The 12,732-nt window shown below is 40.4% G+C and overlaps 1 protein-coding gene across 1 annotated transcript in view; it reads left to right on the top strand.

Annotated features, from left to right (window-relative positions):
- vstm2a (V-set and transmembrane domain containing 2A) overlaps positions 1 to 12,732 on the top strand; it is a 106,878-nt gene that overhangs the window by 64,916 nt on the left and 29,230 nt on the right. The gene's annotated exons all lie outside the window — the stretch shown is intronic.

The raw sequence follows: 12,732 nt of genomic DNA, 5'->3' as shown, positions 1-12,732 counted from the left end.
TTCTTCTTCTATCATTACCGAGCATCAGCAGAAATGACAGCGCCACAAAGACTTTGATTCCGAGACACCAGGATGCGGGCTTTCTCATCTCAGAGACATTTTCTGTGACTGTCAGGAGGCCGAAGCATCCCGACACATCGGGTGAGTTACAGGCCACAAAAGACTCATTGTCACGCTAATAACAAAAATAGAGCGAGGCGTGCTTGGAGATGGATGGCATTAAGTGCAGGGAGCATCATATCATTTTGTGTTCAACAATTGTTGCTTTTTTTTTTTTTTTTTTAACAGTTTCAATTTTATATATATTTTCTATAAAATGTGAAATAGTATTTAGTTTTGGTTAGTTTTACACTTTCCGAACAGGATTTTATTACATATAAATAACATTCGCTCGTGTTTTTCAAGACTCAAACAGAAACTAAAGTTTAGAAAATTCTCCAAACACATACGTAAATGAAGGTTACAAATCTTTCAGATTCAGAACAACGACAATAAAGTTCTGCAGCTCAAGTATCACAAGGTCAAGATAGAGGATGAGAATGAAAATACATTATAAATGATTCCGCTTGTGTATTTAGATGATTAATGTATAAAAAGAATGAAGGGAAAATACAATCCACAAGAATGAAATATAACTTTAAAGCATTTAAAAAATTGAAAGCTGCTAGTGCGGAGGTTTAATGGGAGTTCATGCCTGAGGATTCAGGGTTACTTAAAAAAAAAAAAAAAAAACTCTTGATAAAGTGCATAACAAGTATTTAATCTAAACGTTTCTGGGATGCCCAAAATTAAATTTGAGGGGGTAAAATAATAAAAAAAAAAATAAAGTCAACCTGAAAATGACTAAGTTCAATAAGAAAAAGGAGGACTCTCTAGAAAGGCTTCTGGAATTAGACAAACTTTGGAAATTTCACATTTTAATCTAAAATAACTGAGAAAAAAAAACCAAAACGTTTGTTTTGATCTGACAATTGGTACCTTTAACAAATAGAACTGGTTGGTTTTTATATTGATTATACTGTTCGTGCAAATGGTGCATATCATAATTCAATTGTGCTCTTTTGACTCCATACAGCAGACATTGCTAATGCTCCAGCAGGCAACACACTTTACTTTGAAACGCACATGCGCCATACCAATTGTTCATATCAGCTTAATTCTGTTTATCGGACAGATACCAATTTTGTTTTAATTACTCATAAGGCCGTTTCCAGATGTGACAGCTGATATAGTGTGCACCCAAAGATAAAATAATTTTTGAAGCAGCTCTCATTCTTTTTCTGTGTGAAACAAACGTAAATTCGATCAAAAACACACTTGGACAAATTCCAAATTCCATTTCCCCCAAAAAAACAAAAAGCAGTGCAGGAGCCAGGCTGGCATCCTGCGTGGGTTTGGACTACTTTGTGGCCGTGAGCATCCTGAAGTTTGGCCCTCATCAGAAGGTTGCAGGAAGGACGAGATGTCCAACTGCTAATGAGCTTAATGACTTCAATCAAACATGAAATGAGCTGGCCGGGCGAGAGCCGTGCTCCCCGTTTCTCGACGCGGGGAAACTCTGCCAAAGATAATGAAATCATCGGGAAGACTTCCGGTTACAGCTCGGTAATCACAAAGTGAGGTCATGTTTAAGAACGTGAAGAAAAAAATAGAAAATCACATTTTTAGTTTGTGTTATTATGGAATTCAGTAAAGATTACAAACGTGGCACAAAAATGAACTAAACCATGTTATGTACAGGTTGGACAGATTTCTGAGCAGGTAAACCAGGCAGGTTTGGATTTCTGCCTCTTTGAATCAGTGTCATAAGCCGTAAAAAAACGTAATGTGTCAAATAGTTTAAACAGCTCATATTATCCAGCTTTTCAAAACTTCCACATGGTCTCATTGGTCCAAAAAACCTTGTATTCACAGTTTATACCTTTTCCTTGATTTTCCTCCATTTGAATCTTGGATCATAGGAGCTGCATTCAGAATCTGCTGTGTCTGTGTGAGCTGGACTGGCTCCGCCCACACATGCCCGTCTTGGGAAGAGGAGGAAGTACTTCCTCTGGTGGTGCCATGTGCCAGAGCAGAGCTGCCTAATTGTGGGAGGAGTCGAAGGGAGGGCCTATCTTGACTGGGATTGGCCAAACCCCCGATGACACTATATAGGGTTTGATTTCTGATTGGCTGGTTGGAGCAACACACTTTTTAAAAACTGAAACAAGCCAGGGAGAGAGAGGACAGACTGTCTTTACTTCTGGGACGTCATTTCAGGTATGAGGATGATTATTACTGTTGGAAAACCTTTAGAAAACAAATTTTGTATAATACGACCCCCTTAATCCAAGGCTGTCAAACACATTTTAGTTCATCACAATATCATCTTGAGTGGGCCTAACTGGTAAAATAGTGCCATGATAACTGCAATCTCACCATAAAGCTGTGGAAGAAAACCCCCCAATAAAAAACGATATACTGTATTGTATTTTGCAGCCTTTTGCATGCCTGGTGGTTTTCTGGATCAAATTGGAGTCTCTTGCAGGCCGGATGTGTGACACCCCTGCTGTAGTGTCACACACACACACACACACACACACACACACACACACACACACACACACACACACACACACACACACACACACACACACACACACACACACACACACACACACACACACGTGAAAGACAGTTTCGAGGTCTTTTCATGTGTATTTCAATGCTCCTTTTAAGCCGGCGCTCTGATCTGCTCAGAGATGAAGGGGAAGCTTTTCCCTGCAGGGTGTAATGACACATTTGCTCCACCATCACTGTTTAAGATTACAGGCTTTAACGAGTCGTGTGAAGTCCACGACCGGACATTAACCTCCTCCGAGTGTTTGTGTTGGTGAAGCTGATGATTCCCGGATAAACTCATTAAAATATTTGTATTTATTTTTTTACTAGTTGTAGATGCATCATTGGCGGGGTGGTCGGGTTCTCGGGGAGTCAGCAGCAGGGCGGTCTCGAGTTTAAACGATGACCGTTTTCCCTTCGTGTGACATTCATTTAGCGGCAGCAACCCAGTGAAGCCTTCTTGATGCACAATAATTGGCGAGCGCATTTTTACAAGAAGTCAATTTGGAGATTTGCATGAAGAGTGGCGCCGCGTCACAGCGGGAAGAGTTTCGCGATGGCGAGACAAGCAATCGGAATTGAGATAGTCGTGGGCGGCGGCGGCGTCGACTCATGCGGCAGAATTGAAATCAAAATGTGAAAATAAAACAGCAGCGGAGGGAAAACTTTTCCATCGCTGCCACGGGCTGCAGACTCACTTCAGTTTGTCAGGGAGACATTTAGATAAGAAAAAGACCTTGACGAGGTGGAATAGTTAAAGGCTACAAAAGTGCTTATTCTCGATGACGACTTTCTTTCTCTATGCCAGGCGACATCTTATTCGCAGATAAACGTCTGTTCGCCGCGGGTGATAAATGCCAGCATTCTGAATTGATATTGGACATTCATTATGTCACAATTACCTTAATTGCACTTGTACAGCGCTGGGTGACTAATGGGTTCACACTTGTAAAATACAGACTCTTGATGTATTTTCTTTAGTTTTCTTTTCTGTGAACTCACCGAATCAGTTTGGATAAAATATACTTCTTCAATGTTTGAAAGCTGAAGGTGAACCCAAACGTGGATTTATTCTCAATCTGTGAACAGAGGCAGTGCGGCGGGTTGACCTGCAGTCAGAGCAGAAAGAGACTGTCACAGAAACAATTCCTCTTATCCACCTACACACTGGATGTGAGCAGCTGGCTCTTTAAAGTAATGCTGCGCGTGTTGAGCGTTTGTGTCGCAAAGATCATGGATGTGTATTATAAAGTGTGTATTACATCAACCACCCATCCAAATACCTTTAAAAGGGGTCATTTTCTCCAGCTTTTCAACACTTGGTCCAGAAACCTTGTATTCAAAGTTTCTAGCTTTTCCTTGATTTTCCTCCATTTGAATCTTGGATCATAGGAGCTGCATTCAGAATCTGCTGTGTCTGTGTGAGCTGGACTGGCTCCGCCCACACATGCCCATCTTGGGAAGAGGAGGAAGTACTTCCTCTTGTCGTGCCATGTGCCAGAGCAGAGCCGCCTAATTGTGGGAGGAGTCAAAGGGAGGAGCCTACCTTGATTGTGATTGGCTAAACCCCCGATGACACTATATAGGGTTTGATTTCTGATTGGCTGGTTGGAGCAACACACTTTCTAAAAACTGAAACAAGCCAGGGAGAGAGAGGACAGACTTTATTCACTTCTGGGGCGTCATTCCAGGTATGGGGAAGATTATCATGATTGGAATACCATTAGAAAGGGAATTTTGTGTATTTTGACCCTTCAAAAGTGCAGTATGTCAAATTAAGGTAATCTCACTTGTGTGCTTCAGGTGCCAGTATTGAGTAACTGTAGTGGACAGCTCGTCTTATTTTAGTCCAAATCTAAATGCTTGCATGTACTGATGTAGAAACTCCAGATCCAAAGATTAAAACTTAGAGAGATTAATTAAATAAGCGTCAGAAGAACTGCTTGAATATTGAAGTACTACAAGCTCAAATTGAGGTTCATCATTTTATTTCTACCAGATGCCTCTATGCAGGCAGCGACCTTCAATCCCTCTTGTTTCATATTAAAGACGCTCATATTACAGCACTGTAATAAATTTAATGAAATGTCAAATAACCATGTAATTTGCCATGGTCGCGAGCTTGTGCTAGATGAATCTAAGACTTTATCAGGACTGATTATGACAGCTGGTGCAGCACATTGAGGTTATTTAAATACACAAATCGGAGCGAGCGATCGTGTACCAGTGATGTTCATAAAAAGGTAGGAACAAGCCTGACTATAAAAACGTGTTTGTTTTGATGACGGTCCTGTCTTTTAATTTGAGAGCATTGTAATGATGTAAGATGGTTATTCTCCAGATACTTTTACACTAAAAAAATAACAACTTTCATTTGACCTAATTCTACACTCATCATGGGGGTTTCAGTGACTATGAGCACCCTTTGTCGTGTAAGCAGACCCTCAAAACACAATGAAAGTTTTCTGTTTTCACTTGAAAGGGGGTTAAAGTGGGTGTCGCTTGCACCGATAGCAGCCGCCACGGTTTGACGCAGTTTATAATAGAAAGTCTTTGGTTAATGCGGCTTCGCATTTCTCCAGTGGAGTGATTACATCGAAAACAAACTGATTCCTATTTGTGATGCTGAGAAACAAGCATTAACTGTTTAACCAATCAGCCATGCACGCCTCTGAGTACACAGACATTCGCTTCCACCTTCCTGCATAAGAATGAAGAAATGGGCCAAGTTGCTTGAATAACACGCGACTCTCTGCTTTTCACGTCGATAAAACAGCTGTGCAAAACTAAATCAACTCAAACCTCAATGAGAATGAGAGGAGAATTATAGCCCACTAAAACCTAAACTTTCATGCTCGCCAGTATAAATAACCATTAGTGCTTCACAACATCTGCTTTAATAAGGCAAATTGTCAGCTTGTGCACATTGTCTGATAACCGCATCATGAACGGAACATATTTTATTCATTTTGTCAGTCTCAACTCTTAACTCAGGCCAACTTTTGAAACTTCTTATTGTCACACTTTATTTTATTTTTTTTACCTTTTTGGGTGGAAAATATATCACATCGGTTCAAAATCATGAGCCAATGGTGTTTGGGTCGTCAATCTATGGTTCTGTTGCTCCATTTTTAATATATATGTGTTTTTAAACTGAGGTAAACAGCATTATTATCGCTTGCTTTTGTGCTCATAAGGATGTGAAATGACTTTCTAGAACTGGGGTGTGAAACTTAAGGCCTGTGGGCCAAAAAAAGAGGAAAAAAAACAACTTTATTTTTGAAAACTTCAAATTTCTTAAGTGTAGCACCACATAGATTTGTTGGTTTCTATAAGTTAATTCCTTTCTCGCATGTTAATAAACCCACATAACAGATTGCAACTAAAGATACTAAAGATATTGAAGATTCTGTGTAATTAAACTCACAGTCCTGATAGCCTTGATGACAGATTTGTCACTTACGTGTGATTGGCCATTCAGGTAAGTCCCCAAATGATGAAAGTCAACCGAAAAGCAATTATAGCAGATAAAGTATCTGGCTTTCAAATTTAGAGTCAATTAAATACACCCTTAACAGGTCAAATTAACTTGATTAAAATGATTATAATACTAAAGTTAATTACAACTTCCATATTGCCACTTCTGCTTCATAGATATTACAGGATCATAATAAATGTATAGAGTCGTATTATAATAAATGCGTAGAATCATTTGCATGGCTCAAGAAAGAAAAAAAAAAAATCCTCTCTTTAGTTGTATGAAATTATATGTTACTAAAAATAACAGTGGCCTTTCCCTTTTACAAATGTGACTGGCATCGTGACTCATTTTCCCTTGCACAACTATTAAAAAGTAATTTGCCTTTACCCCTTCATACAGAGGGTCGAACTGCTCAGCCCTTTTTTTCAATGGATAGTCTTAACACTAATTGATCCAACATACATAACCCAACAATTGAATTCTCAAGTGTAAAGTTAAGTTAATGAGTGTATAGGTGCAAAATTCTTGTCCACTCTTATGGTTTTCATGGGACGACACAGAGAGGCCTACTTACCGCAACGCCTCTATAAGTATATAAACTTGATTATCTTTTTGGACAAAGCTTCATCTTTTTACCTATATTATTATTTTTTCGATCGGTAAATGACTGGAGCTCTTTCTATAGCTACAAGTCTGTCAGTCTGTAGTAACGTGGCCATCTATACACTGACAGGTGACATGGTTACTCCTTCGTGGCTCTCTGAGCTCTCGAGTGAAATATCTACACTTCTTGAGGTTATATGGTGATCTCTGTTTATAGCTGATCACTGTCTCTCTTTGGCTTGAAGGTTGTTTGTGTTTATCTATAGTGGCATGGCTAACCCTTGTAGCTTTGGTATATTTTACTCTCGATTGTTGCCTTTTTTTTTAAAAGCAGCATAGAAATAGAATGCACGTAAGACGACTCATATTTTTGTGAAAATCCTCCTGTAGTATTTTCTCATAGTCACATAATTTTGGTATAACTTATCGGTTAGCACCATTTGCCTCGCCAGCCCTCGGTAAATACAAATATTATCAGATTAGTGAATGATGAGAGGATACTTTTTTGATATTTACACTATGTGAGTGTGCTTCTAAATTAGTGATGCACAATATATGAACATATAATGATTTTTAGTAATGCAATAGCAGTTTTATTTCTCAGTTTCTTTCATGAATTGTGCAATTTGCAGTAGCATAGGAGGGTTTTTTTTCAAATTATTTTCCCACTATAGATTCTGACATTTGTTCTAGAGCCACCAAGCTTCAAATGAATTTAAAAATAGCTATTAACATAATTCTGGTGATTTCAAATTTCGCAAAATTTCAAAGCAGTTCAATTTACAGTGCATGGAAACATACTTTATTGTCTTTTTTGATAGGTTGGTAACACAAAAATCAATAAATTCAAGGAATATTGCATTTTATTTTTTTAGATATAGTATCTGTTGTGTTGGGAAGCATTGCTCTGTGTGTGCATTTTAAAGAAAAAATTCTGCCAGTCCACGTTAGAAACTACAAAATATGCATAATTATCCAATCAAAAACCTAACATACACTGCTCTGAACACAAGCGCTGACTTTGCTTGGAGTCTTTAGCACAAATGAGTCTGATGGGCCCAGAGGCTCCCAAACGGTCTCCAGAGTCATTTTTGTTTTCTGCTTTCCCGGCGTACGGGCTGCAGTCGGCGAGCCCTGTCTGAGAGCTGAAATCAGCAGCGGCAGCCCAGTCCGGCTGGGTTGAGCCGCGCATTCAGGTTTGTGGCAGCGAATGGCCGGAGACAGGAGTGCACGCCGCCACACTGAGCCGCGAGCATCAGGCGCCCACTGCGCTTCTTAACCTCCACCTCTGCGGCACAGCGCTGAGTGGGTTTGAGTCACCATTAGTGCTTTAAGTGTGCGGGAGAAGGTGAGACCTTCTGTGCGAGCCTGACGACAGAGTGAGCACATGGCTGCCTGCTGCAGGCAGAGTGGGCCAGCGTCCACACGATTTGTATTGAACCATCAGAAATACCATTAGAAAAGATCCAGTGCAACTTATTGCGGGCCAACACTACACAGAGAGCCCGGCAACACAATAACACAATGAAGCAAGGGCAGTTTAGAGAAAAATACTTGAACATTCTCCATTATTGACTGTGGTGCAAAGTAAAACATAGAAGTAGACAAAAAGATCAAATTTTTATATATACAAGGGAGCAAATAAAGCTATAAGTAGGGTATGTAGTAAAAAGAACAAGCATGACAGCAAACAACAAGGTAGTTGTTTGCTGTCAATAGGTATTGATATTTTTCACAGTTGACATTCATTTGACTTGAAGTACTTCGGGCCAAGCAAATTGAAATAGTTTAATTCACGTCAAAGTCCAAGTGTTTTTTTTTCCAACATTCTGTAGCTTTAACGTGCTTTAACGATACCGTCATCATCAGAAATGATAAATAATGGAAAACCATCGCAGCCTTTTCAGTATCTGTTCACACCTTTTGAAAAGTTCTTTAGTTGACGGTCAGCCCGTAGTAACTATCCAACTTGGGTCGTCCGGCCATCTGAATGTCCGTGTTCTCCCACTGTTAGTGTTTATAGCGTATCGTTCTCTGCATGCATGTGTACGTGTGGTTTCTTGACAAAAACAAACAAAAGCGTCAACTTGTTGCCTGGTAAACTGACATTATAGTGTTCCATTACAGTATAATGTCATCATGTTTGATTGTCATCATTGTGCTTTCGTAAACTTTTAGTTAAGATTAAAATAAATGCATCCTGCGATTCCTGTTTTGAATTGGATATAGATACACTAGATAGGATGGAAATAATGTTATATTTTCATATATAATCCAAACCAATCACTAAAACCTGAATTCTCTTGTTTGATTAATTCCTTTGCAGACACCGAGATATTCCTAATGTGCCGTTAATAAAAAAATTAAAAAAAAGGAAAAGAAATCTGTGTGCTCATGTTGCATGTTGAGCAAAGCACAGCGAGCGGACACAAAACAAAGACCAGCGAGGTCAAACTGTGCTTCAAAGCTTCAAGGAAGTTAAAATCGATCTGAAATTAAAGAGGAGGCCGGGAAAACGAATCCCGACCGCGAATGTCTTTGTTGGTAAATGTGCAAGCAGAGGGAGCTGATTTGGAGGGCGTGCTGTGGCTTAAACAAGCACAAATAGCCAAGATGGCAGGAGATGAAGCCACTGTTCACAGCAACAATGGCAGTGTTACTTGAGCGACACAACCCCTTAGTCATTATGATCACTAATATGAATACAAGGTGCTTTTCCAGCCAGTTTCCGGACAAAGAATCAGAACGTACAATCCAATAACAGATACACGAAGATGAAAGGTCAGAGGAAGAGATTTTTCTCTCGGGTTTAGAATGATAAACACGATGACAAAAATCAAAGCAGAGCAGCTCGTTGCTCCCAGACAGAAGTTAATTATCCCCCAGTTACACATTTAGTTTTTTCTTTATTTTTTTTTTGGGGGGGGGGGGGGGGCGCTTTGATCAGTTTAAGCAAAATACAGCAGATGGTGACAGGCTTGTTTTCTGGTCTACACAGTAATGTCTGCAGTGGCATTTGCAACCTTGAAGCTTGAATGGATTTTAGTAAAAATATTGTCTTTGTGTGGCCGTAGAATATTATTACTATTCAACAATTCATACTTTAAAAATAGCTTGAAAAATTACCTAATTTACTTTAAAGGATAATAACAATAAGTCACCTGAAATGTTAGTAATTTTGACATTTCATACCTTATTTGTCAAGCTATTGTATTGTTGGTCTACCTTAAGAGACTTTTACTGCACGGCAATGCTTTCCAGTGAAAAGGGCTCGGCGTCTCTGAAAACCCAACGTTTCAAAACGCTCCGTCTGAGTGGAACTTTTCTGAAACGCACCACAACGGTAAATAGTTCTTCTGCGCATGCTCAGTAGATGGACGTTAGGAACAATGTTTTCCTCTGTGGTGTCATGACTCCAAGTCCATATTCTGCTGGGACTTGGTAGTTTTATTTAGACAGTCACCGTAATAGCGGTCCAACTTGGTCGTCTGTCCAGTAAAATGTCCGTGTTCTCCCATTGTTAATGTTTAGAGGTCATTGTTCTATGCTGCATGTGTGTGTGTGGTGTCATTACAAAAACAACCAACAGCACCCACTAGTGACCCAACATGAAAACTACATCATTTTCAGCATTTCTGACGTTTCCGTGTAAACAGGCATGGTTTTCAAAACGTAGTTGTGTATACATTAAACTTTTCTGACGCAAAAATGGAGCGTTTTCTCTTGAAACGTTGCCGGTAAATCTTGGGAAGCTGGTGAAATTATAATCGCGACCTAAACTCAGAAAAAAAGACTATTTTCTAAGATGTTGTGTTCAAGTACGTCACCAAGCTCATCCGGCTGGAACTCCAAATATAACTCCAGTTCCAGCGTCGTTTCGAGGCCCGTTGTCTGGGAGACAAACTGTCAAGTGCCAATATGCCATGCCCCTAATCTGCGACTTATCCTGAGAAATGTGTACACTCCCCAGCACAAGACAGCCCCGCTGACATCGTCAGGCTGATTAGCCCGTCTGTTGATTAGACTGCTGTGTGCATGTGCGAGGGTTCACGCCAGGCTACAGAAGGTGGACCTGAGGGCAGACCTTCACACAGTTCCGTCTGACTTTATTTAAAGGAGTCGGGAAAGCTCGCGGGCGGGAAAGTGTCTGAGCAGAACAGGTACAGGATGGCGAGAAAGCAACAACATCTAAAACATTAATGAAGCAACAATCTGCCAGACAACAAACTGGGGAGCGACGGCTGTTGTGCGTCTGTGGGATGACGGGGGAATGGATAACAGGTGACTCACGGCTTTTCAGGTGCTTTTTTATCTCCAGACTTCCACCTTATACTGTGATAATGAATTCTGGTTCTGTTCTTAATAATCTGATAGAATCTACCTCGTTTAGTATAACGTCCTCTGTGGGTGTTTGCTTTAATAGTGTCAAGGTCTTAGTGCAGACGACTGGAAGGTCCCTTGCCCGTACTTTCTGGCCTGCAAGCCACCCTACCCCGCACCTCGAACCAGGGTTTGAATCCCTTCCCATAATCTGTCCAATCATTTCCTCTCCTCCTATCGCTGAACCCCAACTGGTATACCAGATTTCAGCAGGTTCTGCAGATTTCTTCTATGGGAGTTTTACCTTTCCACCGTATCGCTCACGTGGAATTGTTTGTTTTTCTCTGTAAATATTCTTTGAAATGTTTCTCAACTGGCGGTGGAATGACGGTTATTTGAAACACATTTGGACCAGGTGTAAACTTGAATCTGTCAGATGACATCATTCCTTGATGACCCAAGTGTATTTCAATGGTTCTGAAGTCTCAAAAATCAAGAAATAATGGTGTTATGCACCGATTTAATGGTAATTGGCATCATGAATTATGTTAGAATTGTGTCTGAATGAGAAGGATTTCTCACTGCTTCTGGGTGGACGCTGTCATTCAGTCCCAGAATCTGATGAATTCCTGACAAATATGTTGACGGACAAGCCTACAATGTGAATATTATCACAGAGATTAAATAATGCGGCAAAGAGCCAACCACATCGGTATTTATGTGAGGATAAAATAAAGTTTCTTGCTGAAGTTGTGCCATTATTCTCACAGAAAGAGGCATCCAACTCAATGAACTTGAAATAAGAGACATATAAATATTAACTTTCTCAGAAATCCTCATAAATCATAAAGCCTCCAGATAAAAAACAATTGGACATTTTGAAAGTCTGCGTGAAATCCAATAACATTTTTATTTTTATTTTTTATGACTTTCTATCCACATGCACTCATTTCCCTTCTCGTGATCGCTGGTGCTGCCCAAGTGTGTGTATTTGGTAACAGGTTTAACTCACGTAGGATAACCAAGAAACGTGGCAGGCGACTGTAGATTGACAATAAGATCATTCGTATGTCACTTACTCGTCATCTCCACAAAGAGAGCGATTCCCGAGTGCAATGGCAACGTTTTCTCAGAGAAAAGTAAGAAATGGATTTTGAGTAAAACAAAACAAAATGACAACAGCTCATTCCATTTGACTAGAAACTGTGCGAATGGATTAGTTGCTGGAAGCTGCAGAAGAACAGTTCAGCTCTGTTGTGATAAAAAGGCATTTTAATAGGCCCATAGAATTCTCCATAATGAAATGTTTGAGATGCAATTAAAGCGTTGCACTCTTCCAGTTTTGTTTTCCCGAACACAGCGGCCCCCCCTCCATTTGATCCTCCACAGGTGACATATATAGACTGCACACCCCAGCCCATATAACTTCTGTTATAGTGGTTTGTAAAGGAAGAGGAGGCTGAAATTGATGACTCGAAGCGGTCCCAAAGCCAAGACTGGGGGCAATTAATCCTGCCTGGCCGTTGAAGACGTCTCCCCGATACAATGGCGGATGCCAGCTCCGTCCGAGGAGTCGCGATGTAGAAGTCGTGCATACATGCGGACGAGAGAAAAAGCTACGGCTCCTAATTCTGCTCGTTAATCACCTGTCTGCCCGACGTCCTCCTGAGTAAAAGCGGCCCGGTTCCTCTGAGGTAATTACAGCACTTGAAGACGCGCCTGCTGCA

Source organism: Lipophrys pholis, assembly GCF_963383615.2.
Source record: "Lipophrys pholis genome assembly, chromosome: 20".
In the NCBI taxonomy this organism is placed as follows: domain Eukaryota; kingdom Metazoa; phylum Chordata; class Actinopteri; order Blenniiformes; family Blenniidae; genus Lipophrys; species Lipophrys pholis.
The sequence above is the reverse complement of the archived record's forward strand: the minus strand, read 5'-3'. Positions and strand labels throughout refer to the sequence as shown.